The sequence below is a fragment of the Numida meleagris genome, chromosome 12 (genome assembly GCF_002078875.1).
Source record: "Numida meleagris isolate 19003 breed g44 Domestic line chromosome 12, NumMel1.0, whole genome shotgun sequence".
NCBI lineage: Eukaryota > Metazoa > Chordata > Aves > Galliformes > Numididae > Numida > Numida meleagris.
The window spans coordinates 17,699,502-17,711,398 of record NC_034420.1 but is presented as its reverse complement, the minus strand read 5'-3'; the positions used below and the strand labels follow the sequence as shown (position 1 = coordinate 17,711,398).

Genomic DNA, 11,897 nt, shown 5'->3' with positions numbered 1-11,897 from the left:
TTGCCATTTCAAATTCTAGCCTTCTGTTATCTTCTTGGGCAGGTAGGGCAGGGAAATGATCACATGGAATAGAAACTGTTCCTCTGTTGCACAGAGAAGCAACACCACATTTCTGTGCAGAAGGAACAGGTATCATGTCATTTGAGAGAAGAGGAGGCTTAGGGGAGACCTTTAGCTCTCTACAACTACCTGAAAGGAGGTTGTGGTGAGGTGGAGGTCGGCTTCTTCTCCTTCATGACTAGCGATAAGTCTAGAGGGAATGGCCTCAAGTTGTGCCAGGGGAGGTTCAGGCTGGATGTTAGGAAAAATTTATTCTCTGAAAAGGTGGTCATGTGCTGGAATGGGCTCCCCAGGGAAGTAGTTGAGTCACCATCTCTGGAAGTGTTCAAGAAAGGTTTTGATGTTGTACTAAGGGACATGGTTTAGAGAGGAAATATTGGAGGCAGGTGGATGATTGGAATGGATGATTTTGGAGGTCTTTCCAGCCTTGGTGATTCTATGATCTTAACTGAGGAGTAGGAATGCTGTTATTTCCCACTGTCTACTGAAACATGGCTATGTGATTGAAGAGGCACTGTTTCCATGTTTGCTACCTCTCTTTAATGAAAACAGCCTGTGTTATTATAGGGCTCCAAGATCGACATTTGGCCATCCTCCATATGATGGGGCTAGAACTGTACTGTGTGTGCTATCATTTCCAGAGATGACTTGTGAATGACAGGGAAGAGGAAGATGTTCTTTACAATATCCCACAAATCAGTGTGAACATTTATAAGAAAGATGGAATAGCTTTCCCTGAGCAGCATCCATCTTCTATTCATCTGCATTGTGAGCTTTCCTCTTTCCACACTTTAGTGCTCTAAGTCAGGTTGACATGGGAAAAGCTATTATTATTTTGTTGTTCATATTCATCACACTGTGGACTTCTAGTCCCTTACCCCTACTAAGAAGGTTATTGATTGCAATTGCAGCCTCTAGTCATGTCCTGGATTACACAGGAAAATGCTTTACTGTCTGACAAGATCCTGCTCTAGACAGAAATTAAACAAAACACAATATTTTCTTCAAATATCCCTTTTCCATGTTCATATGCACTTTTATATATATACAGCTGCCTCTTACAATTGTTCATCAATAACTGGAAGCAAGATGCACCTCTAAATACACCTGCACTGGCAGGTACTCGCTCTGATGTGTATAAAAATCCATTTTCATTTAGGTTTTTGTAACACCTAACCTCCAGATACCAGAGCTGCTCAATGTGACAACATACATGCATGCACAACTACTACTAAATAATGTCATGTCAGTAACTGTCCATTTCTGCTAGCACCACAGTCCTTTCAGAACAGTTCCTACTATCTGTACTGCAAGGCAATTTACAAAATACAAGAATAAAACATAAAAACCTCAGTGTTTATTCACTAGAAACTGGTATACAACATCCTGCAGGCACTTTTGCTCTAAATTCCAAAATAATGTAATAGAAATGCTCTGTTCTGACAGTCTTAACATTGAGATCTCAGCAAGCATACAAAAGGAAGAAATCTTCTACTTGTTGTAATGTAAATTAATTTTTAGAGTGTAAAATAATACCAAAACTCGCTAATAAAATTTATCTTGCAGTTTTAGAAGTCTTCCGTGCCTTCCTGTGCATTTAGTAGAAACTGCACTGTTCGTGTCCTCCTGCTGGAGGCATTATGGGAAAGAAATCTCTTACAAAGTAATGTCAACAGCAACTTATACAGGGATCATTGTCAGACTTCAGACGTGGCATCTAGAAACCTGAAATGGCTGTAGATTTCTTACCATGATCTAACATAGCATTTACAGAGAGCATTAACATAGATCTTCTCAAGCAGCAAGCTCAGTTGCTATGAGTTGATCTTTTCTGACAAGTGAGAGAACTGACAGACATTTCCTGCCAAAGGTCACAAGCAAGGTGATGCAAGAAATAAGCATTGAATTCCAAATCCCCTATGGCCTTACCTCATTAAAATCATTCCCACTTCCCGCAGCAAATGCTTATGTTTCAGGAATGATCATGTAGCTGTGGTGTTCTTTCTAAAGGGGGCACAATCTGTATCACAGATATGGAAAAAACTAAGTGTTACTTCAAACAGTAATGCTTGGCTGCAGAACCCTGGCATGCCTCTCAAAACCTGCTGACAGTATATGGCGACTTCACATTTACAAGACAACACTACAGGTTCAGTGGCCACAAAGAACAAAGGTATCTTTTTCAATAAAACATAAAAAGTTACTTTGCTAAAATGTAAGGTAACATTACCTGTAGAGCTCTTAGAATGGGTCCAGAGGAGGGCCACTAAGACGATCAGAGGGCTGCAGCACGTCTCCTATGAAGAAAGGTTGAGGGAACTGGATTTGTCGAGCTTGTAGAAGAGAAGGCTCTGGGGAGACCTCATTATGGCCTTCTAACACGTGAAGGGAGCATGTGAACAGGAGGGGGGATGACTGTTTACACGGGTTGATAGTTATAGGACAAGGGGGAATGGTTTTAAACTAAGACAGGGGAGATTTAGGTTTGATATTAGGAGGAAGTTTTTCACTCAAAGGGTGATTGCCCAGAGAGGTTGTGGATGCCCTGTCCCTGGAGGCATTCAAGGCCAGACTGGACGTGGCTCTGGGCAGCCTGGTCTAGTGGTTGGTGACCCTGCACTCAGCAGGGGGGTTGAAACTCGGTGATCTTTAAGGTCCTTTTCAACCCAGGCCATTCTATGATTCTATGATTACACAGGAACATGAGAGAAAACTCTCCAATCAATCTTTGGGATGTCCCAGACAAAGCTTTTGAGGACAACAGCGAAGCAAGAAGCCAACGGGTGGTACTAAGCGTGATACGGTCATTCAGTACTGCTACGGAATGAGAACCAGCTGCTGCCCTACAGTTGCTTCCTCCATCAAAATGCATACTGGTAAATATGATCAGGGGCTAATCACCTACCTCAGGGACTTTGTGGCTGAACCTTTTTTCAGATGAGGGAGGGCCGTTTGAGCTTGGTTTTGCCTCTAATGGAAGCTCTTCTTATGGCTGATTAGTTCCACTCCAGGAAGTGATTTGGTGTTTGGATTTCTTGCAAACCGTAGGGTTAGCAGAGGTCACGGGATACAGCACTTTCTCCAAGTGCCTTCATGAAAATAGCCCCACATACTTTCCATTTACAGCTGATCACCTCCATTATGTGCAAGCTAGGAGGAGATGATCAGCAATCGTTAAGTGCTTGTATCAGACTAATAGCTCACTGCTAATTCCCCCAGTAATGTGAATCTAAATTCCTGGTAAACAAACTGACTGCTTTTCACACACAGGGATGATTGCCAAAAGCCTAATATTGGAGCTCTGGAGCTAAAGCTTTTAGAGCAATCCTGTCCACTCAAAGATGTTTAATGACATTATATTATGTACTAAATAATTAGAAAAAGAAGGCCCACTTGGAATCAATGAGTTATTGTCTAATTAAGATGAAAAAGGGGCTCTACTCCATTTTAAACAAGTTTATACCAAAGCGGTGTACCTGATAAATGGGGCTGATAGCTAGCTCTTTACCTTTGGGCAGAACAAGGCAGCCATTAAGCTAGTAGATTATAACTCTCTGTGTGATTTTTGGCTCATATTTTCTTCGTATTGGTCCCACCTGTTTTCCTGAAAGGCATGACCTTTGGCAGCTGTTCCCCTCTCCCCATCAGATGACAAATTTTATTAAGCAGCATTCACATATCCTGATACAGATAATCATCTTTGACTTTGTTTTACCAAGTTCACACAATTAGATGTTTGAAGAGCTGAGAGATGTAGGCTGGAACCTCTAGAAGGAATTTAAAACAACAATTGCTAACGAGCTTCATGAGAATGCAGGAAAAGATTACAGTTATCTCTGCACGTAGAAAGAAGACTGAGAAATGCTCTATTGATTATCTGGCTGAATTGTAATTAATTAGTAAATTAGTCTTCAATTGAATTATATCTCAGCAGCCTCTGAGCAAAATAAAAAAACAAAATTCTGTAAAACTACTAAAGGGTTAGAGCAGCTGGAACTATTTACCTATTTTTTTTATTCCACCTTTGTTATACAACACACACATATATACTCTGTTGCATATATAATCCCCTTGAAGAAAGTACAAGCCCTAACACTTTAATACTAGACTACTGCATGAGGCTTCAGCTTTCTTCCTCCTGCCACAGTCATCTAGCATTCCACGCTGAGCCAAGAGATTATTCATATTCACATTAAAAACTAAGTTAGAGATGTTAGCATATTCCCTCCACTATACTCCTTCCAGTATACTACACAGAAAAAGAAAACAGAAGTATTTTTCAACTGCTCCTTGTTCAAAATCATATCTATTCCTACTCCTAACTTTCTGGCATTTGGTCATGGAGGAATATGCATGGCAACACATTCAGAGAGCCAAGATTAAAATTTGTTGGTTTACAATGACATATTCAGCTAGAAAAAGCTGCAGGCTGTTTTATAATGCTGGAGTTGCTATTGCAGATAAATTCCCTTGGCATCAACAAGTGACTAATTTAAGTCCCACTGAAATAAAAACATTTATTGTGAGACATAAATTGTAGCACATTTACCCTCAGAAAAACAAGTATGTGATAAATTATATGTATGAGGTTCTGACTGTGACAACAGGAGATTGGATTTGGTGACACAGATGGTTCCTTGCATTCTTAAATCTCCACACAAAGAAAACTGAGAGTTTTCAAAACTGTTTTCCTCAATGTTTGTTCCATTTTAATTTTTCTGACTTCGTTCTTATAATATTGGGCATTTTTGTGGAACTACCAAAAAGGTGATTATCTCCCTTATGCCCCTGCTTATTAAAACATCTAGCATTGGTTGTAAGCTGAACATAATGTAATGTATTTACCCCTATGAAAATGACAAACCAAGAGGACTTCAAATCTACATGGTAGTGTAGAATCACCTGAGATTTTTCCCAGGGCTATACAAGAAGGGCTATGTACTTGGAGAACCATGGGGTATCGGTTATAATTCAGTGCTGCCTTTTACCTAGGACTTCAGGAAAACGACTCAAAAGTCCCTGGAACATGAGTCTGAATATGGGTAAATGTTTCCCTGTAGCAGAGCATGTAAATATTGCAGATCATGCACACAGCGTAATTCTGTTCTCTTAACTCTAATGCCATAGTCTGTATTGTGCTTGCAGATTCATATACACTATGTTAAAGAAATGTTTTAATAAAAGGTAAGCAAAGTGCCACTGCACTTACTTTTTCTACTCTCCTCATTTTCGCTTTTTTTCCCACCATTCTAGCACTTAAATTATGTTCCCTTCCATTTATGTTTGCCCATTACATACTGACATTACAGGTCACTGAGACCCTCCTCTAGGAGCTGAAATTTCTTTAACCATTTATACAGTTACTTGCCCTGCAGCCTCCCAAACAGCTTTTTTCTTTCTTTCTTTCTTTCTTTTTTTTTTTTTTTTTTGGTAAACTGAAGTCAATTTTGCTAAACTGAAGTCAATTTTGCTAAGTGCTAGCAGCTCTCAGAGCCTGTTGTGTCAGAAATCCCCAGGGCTCCATTATGTCTTCAGGGCTATAAAACAGAAATCGTTCAGTCATTTTGTAGAAATGTAAGATTAGTAGCTAATTCTTCCAGCTTTAAACTCTTTGGATTTCACTCCCATAATTTCAAATCATAAAACACGGTTATTTTATGAAAGTTCTTGCAGAACCTATTAAGAGATTTCTCATCTTCAATCCCATCTTGTACAAGATCTTTATTGCACAAATAGTCTAGGTCTGCAAATACACTACATGACCTGTTGCTATTCTACATCCAGCTTGGAGCTCCAGTGGTGTCACATCACAAGCACACTCTTAGTGAGCCGAACACTTCATTCTTAATATGCATATTTCAAAAAGGAACTGCAAATCATGGTGCAGATGCAAGTTTTATACTTATTTTAAACAAAGAAAGGCCCTGAGGCAGAGAGATTATGACTTGTTATTGTAGGGACTTTCTAGAATGTTGTCAGTAAAATCTCAGCTGCATTCATACCACATAGGACATAGATTCCCTCTTACAGGACTGAAATGCTAACACTAGAAGCTCAAGACTGGCCCCTGTTCTCAAGCAGCACCAAGTTAAATCTTCCATCTGGTAAATCAGGCACGGATCTCAGCTAGTTAGCAGATCTCATCAGAAATCCTGTAATAATTAATGATAGTACAGCATTACTCAGTAATCTACCAAAGCCCGTGTTTCAATTCAGACTTTTAAGCATGAATTTTTAAATTCAGAAGCCTTTCGCTTAAGTTAAGACATAGCATTTCCAAGACTTAATCTAACACACTGTTTTAATGTCTTGTACATTTCAGTTCTGATAAAGTCCTCAATCAGCAATGACTCAGACACAAGTAAAAATGGTCTGCACACTTGCTAATATAATTCAGTTCTACTTTTAAGATGAATGAATCTTAGATAATCTGATATGTTGTAAACAAACACAAACACAACATTTAAAACTAAGCTCAATCATCTCACATCCTGCTATCACAGAACTTAGCTAACTGAGGAACATGTCCTGCCAAAGGTTACAAAACCGTCTGCAACAAGTTATGGCTGATGTTTGATATTCCTCAGAAACAAACTCCACTGAAGTAGAAGCAGCATCAAGTAAAGTGCCTTTAATGCGTCAAGACTTTCTTGCATGTCAGATGACTTTCCTAGTAGAAGAGGCAAAGCTTCCTGAAGGAATAGAAAATCCCCTTGCCAATGAAACACCTTTATTGTATTCTTCTGTTCTCAGCTCTTGAATAAGGCCAGATGCTTGAGGGAGGAGAGAAGGATGAAAAGATCCCTCCCTCCGCATATGAACTACAGAGTAAACACTCTGGGAGCAAACGCAAACTGAAGTGTGGGTTTGAATCAGTTGCTCTGCGATGTGCTCATTTTAGGCTTCAGAGTTATTTCTACCCAGTGTTGTCATTCCCAGCAGAGAGGCTGGGCTTCTAGCTGGAGACTGCATCAACTCTCCACAGGACTGCCTCTTCCTCCCCAGTGCTCAGTCCCCTTGTGCTGGGTACGACTGCAAGCTGGCTTCAGAATTCAGTCTGTCCAGTATCAGCCAAGCATATATTGCAATTGCTATACTATGCTTGCATAGTGATTTTAGTATATTGCTGTACTTTCCTAAATCAAAATCCCATGTATCTTCAAATATCTTCCAATATATTTGTTCAACTTTAGCTAAATGTCATTTACATCTGATGAATATTTAATGCTCTCTAACACAGAAAATGACTCACTCATCTTCAGGTCTTCCTCCTCCACCTTTATTTGAATTTTCACCTGGCCTCAAATCCGTAAAAGGGACAAATAATCCATTAAGTAGGATTAGAAAGGCATCCAGTCAGTGAACCAGCCCTAGCCAGACACACCAGCAACATAAGCCCTGGGCACGTAGGTAGGAATGCTGACAGCAGAAAGACAAACTTGCTTTACAAGTTATTTAAGAGTAAAGTCATTGCTTAGATTATCTATTTTGCACAGAATTAGCTAATCTGGACAAAATCAAACATAAAAGGAGGACACATTTCATAACACAAACAAGTGGACAGCTTCAAGCAGAGGGCTCTTGTTCAGCCTAATGCAGATGTCAGTTAATTAGAGTAGAAGGTTATATCATTAGTAGCCAAATCAATATAAAAGGAATTAAGAGCTTGGACAGCAAGCTCTTCTGCTTTCCAGCACAGCACCCGAGGCTGTATTTAGCTAAAATTCAATACACATTAGCGGACAATCAATGTAGTCTTGTATGAGGATGTCTTCTTGAAATACTCTAATTGGACTCTCTAGTGTTATCAGTGCTAAACAAGATGTCAGACAAAGGCAGAAGCTTTCCCAAAGGGATTTGGCAGCTTACAGTCTGGAGAAGCTGCATATACTTCTATTAAAATCCTACTGCATTTCCAGTATGTATTAACAGTACTATTTTCACAGTTATCTTAAGCAAGAGCAACAGAAAAGCATCCTTCCATCCATTCTGTAAAACTCAGCTGTGTTCATTCTGCCAACAGCAGATCCAGCCTTTTTTGAAATTTCAGTCCTAGGCTTCGCTAATCAAGAACCTGTCAGTCACACTGGACTGACTGTTTTCACCCTGAATTTGTAACCTCTCCAAAAAACACAAACCAATATTGAAATCAGCAAGTGTAAAATACTCAAATGACAACTCTCATAACCGGTATGACATTTCACACACCTATACACATGTATATAGCAGCACATGCTTTTCATGACAAAATTTTAAACACTTCTAATTCTGTACATTTTTCTAGGAAAAGTTGCAGTATTTCTTACCTAATCGTGTAATGATTAGGTAATGATACAATCAGGAAATTATTGTTACTGTATTTAATTTTATCTTTGCTGTTCAGGTAGGTAGCACATAGGTGTTACATTACAAATTACCTGCACAGTGGAGTATATGCTATGAACAGAAGCCAAATGTTTCTTCTGAAAAGGTTTACTTAAACTAAAATAAAATAAGAGACAAACAGATCTATAAGATGAGAGTATCAAAAGAAGCATGTTTACATTTATCCATATTATTCCATAACCAACTAGCAAGGACCAGTACTGCAGCTCTCTGGTAATGTAATCTGACATAAGTGTAAACATTATATTTATTATTATATTTATTATATTTTATTATTTATATTTATTATAGATATTATTAATTTATTATATTATTATACTTATTATTCATAAGTAAACATCTGCAAAGGGCTAAATGAAAGTAGTGTCTATAGGGCAGAAAACAGCAGTAACATGGAATGTTCATTATTCCTGTTTAGTCTGGAAACACAACATCAGGAAACATTATAGCGCATTGAGAAACACATTATCAGGGATAATACAGAATACAAAAGAATCAGAACTAAAAATGAACTCAGGAATTATAAGCAGAGATGAGAAATAACAAACTTTAAAAGCAAAAGTATATAAGAATAGGCCTATCAGAGGCTATTAAACTTCTGATCATCTCAGAAGCAGTTTCCTTCAGAACAAAGGGAGACCTGAAGATGTCCCTTTTTCCATAGTGGGGAAAAATGATCTGGACAATATGTCTTCCACAACAGAATTCTGACATTCCTGGGGGAGGCAAAGACACAAATGCAGATGTGGGATCCTATCTCCCTTCTGTCCATGACATCATGCACCAGGACAGATTAGAGTGCAATGCTTTGTGTCAGAGAACTGAATGTCTGATTCCAAGACATTCCATAGGGCAGCCCACCTACACGCTACTGTTTTGTCAAAGGAAGTGATCAAGAAACTTTCTGATGTCCTAGAACTAAGCAATAAGCTGTTCCCAAGACCAAATTTTTCCTTCTGTCCAAATTAAAGTTTCTTTGCTTTATTTTGTGTACCTTGAAAAGCTCAACTGTCACAATGTAAGTGGATTCTTGGCAGCAGATATTTCTACTGCAAAAGACTTAAGAATAATTGTAAGAGAACAAGGCAAATGATTACAATATGATGAGGTCTCTGCTACAAATATTACATGTCCCAGTATTCAAAAATAAAAAAGATGGCCTGAATTAATGAAAAATCTTCATATTCTCCCCCTTTCAAAACACTCTTTTCCTAAAGACCCTAAGCTATATCGCTTTAGTTAACTTCTCATTTAAAGGGTATTTCACGACATACATTCATAAAATACACACCCCATTTTGAATTACCCTATAACCTCTCATTTCCAGGAACTTATTGTAAGACATTATTATGTAGTTTATTTTCTCACATTTCACTTAAGTGTAAGAAGGATGATAATAATTTATATCAATGGATAAAAAGAAGACAGCATCTACAAGAAGTTCAACTCTTTCTTCATATTAGGTCTCCATTCTTTCATATTTGAAACAGGACACAAACTTTGCTTCTACGTTTCAGTATCCTCAGCCAGAAGTCTCCTGAAAATTGGTAACTGCTTGAGCAAAAATGCTCATGCTGCACACAATAAAAAAATCTAGCTTTGAATTACAACTACTGCTAAACACTTTCATCTAATTTAGTATACTCCACTTATTTTTTCAAATGCTGCAGTCTATCCAAATGTTACCAACTTCTGTCATATTTCCCCAGCCCCAAACAAAAGATTGTCATGTCAAGATGCATTCTCTTTCACTAACTGTCTTCTTTGGCCAGCCTTAATTTTATGTCCAGGGTTACCATACTAAATGGGAGGAATGACTTAGGTCAAAAGCAGCAGAGATGTTTCATGAATAAAGTCCATATCGCTCAGCTTACTGGAAAATATAGTGACAATCAAGGAACTGGAAAGAATATATGAATTACTATGTAATGTAAAATAGAGAGAACTGTTTTTGAAGAGTTTTTGAAGTCAGTGTGCAGAACAGCATTTTTTTAAATAAGCAAAATGTTCCTAAAGTAAGGATCAGCAGTGCTCACTGTGCAACACAACCGTCGGAGATTTCAGCTGGAAAAAAAAAATTACAGTTCAGTCCACGAAGAAAACCAACATTCAATCACTTCACAGCACCCAACTGCTATGTAAACTTGAAGGTCATGCTTAATTAACTTCCAGTCACCACTGTTTTTAAAAACGATGCCTCTGAAAAATGCATGGCAACATCTACAGAATACAAAACACATAACTGCCCAACATCAGGAATATGTAGCACAATAAATCTCTAGTTGGCAAGCAGCACATTCATCCATGTTATCTTCATTAAAAACAAAAAACAAAACAGAGGAGAAAAAATATGACCAGTGTTTCTAGGGAACCATAACAGTACTTTAACAGACAACATACAATGACACAACAGAGTATATTAAGAAAGTGTCACACCTACCAAGAACTGCCTGTCAATCACAAAACACACACTGACACAAGGTGACAGGTTATATCCTATTGTTCCACTGCTGAATTTTTTTGAATTTATCAAACATGTTTTTTAAGCTACAGTACCTCAAAATCTTCAAACAGGCCACCAGAATATATTGGTTTTGGAAGTACAGTTTAAAAATTCACTCAGCATAACAAAAATTCTGAAGGTCATATCACTGTAATCTGTGCCACTTTCAAATGTTATATAGCACTTTCATATTGTGTCCTGGAAAAACATGAAGCCATTTTTTCTCCCCAGTAATAACTCATCTAAGCCATGGAGTACTTTCCGTAATAGAAGAGCTGAAAGCTGCATCTTCCATTACCTTCCAGTTTAATTAAATGTTCCTCAAATAAATCTTGTGTTTACATTCTTGTGACATGTTACCAATGATGACTTCTCCATTTATAAACTGTCTGGATACAGTTCAGTCATCACTGTTTATTGTACCTGCCATTCACTGAAAAATTCAGACTCTTAAAATCATTTCTCTTTGGGTCTCTCTTTGCTAGCTATTAATTTGATTTGTCTGTGAAACTGAATTATTTAGGTGAGGTACATACCAACAGACCTCTTTTAACTTGCTTATCTAGAGTGTCCAGGAGGTTGAGGGAGGACAGGACATCAACATTCCTTGAACTGGAACTACTAGAAAGATTGTAAATTACTAAGCAAGAATACATGCACTTGATCCAGTTTCAGCTTTTAACTAGAGCTGGAAAGCATTGATTCAGGGAGTACAAAAAACCTCCTCTTTGCCTTTGAGTATAGAATCTTCTTACTTATTTACCCTGACTGTATAATAGCAATATGGCAAGTTCACTTCAGGCAAGTTACAGCAGTTTTAAAACATGAGTACCTTTCAACTGGCTACACATTTCTAGCCTACTGCAATACCATGGTGATTTAAGCTTTGTTTTGTTTAGAACAGATGAGAAGAGAATCATAGAATCACCAAAGTTGGAAAAGACCTCTA

General features: G+C 38.1%; 1 long non-coding RNA gene across 3 annotated transcripts in view; it reads right to left on the bottom strand.

The window, feature by feature from the left end:
* The window catches only part of LOC110405199, a 35,734-nt gene that overhangs the window by 9,278 nt on the left and 14,559 nt on the right, over positions 1 to 11,897 (bottom strand). The window contains exon 4 of one of the 3 annotated variants that reach the window (XR_002442721.1): positions 2,709 to 6,212. The exons of 1 other annotated variant lie outside the window; for it this stretch is intronic. This is a non-coding gene — a long non-coding RNA (uncharacterized LOC110405199). Of the gene's footprint in view, positions 1 to 2,708; positions 6,213 to 11,897 lie in introns of those variants that run through there. One more of the 3 variants, XR_002442722.1, reaches the window with a different exon arrangement.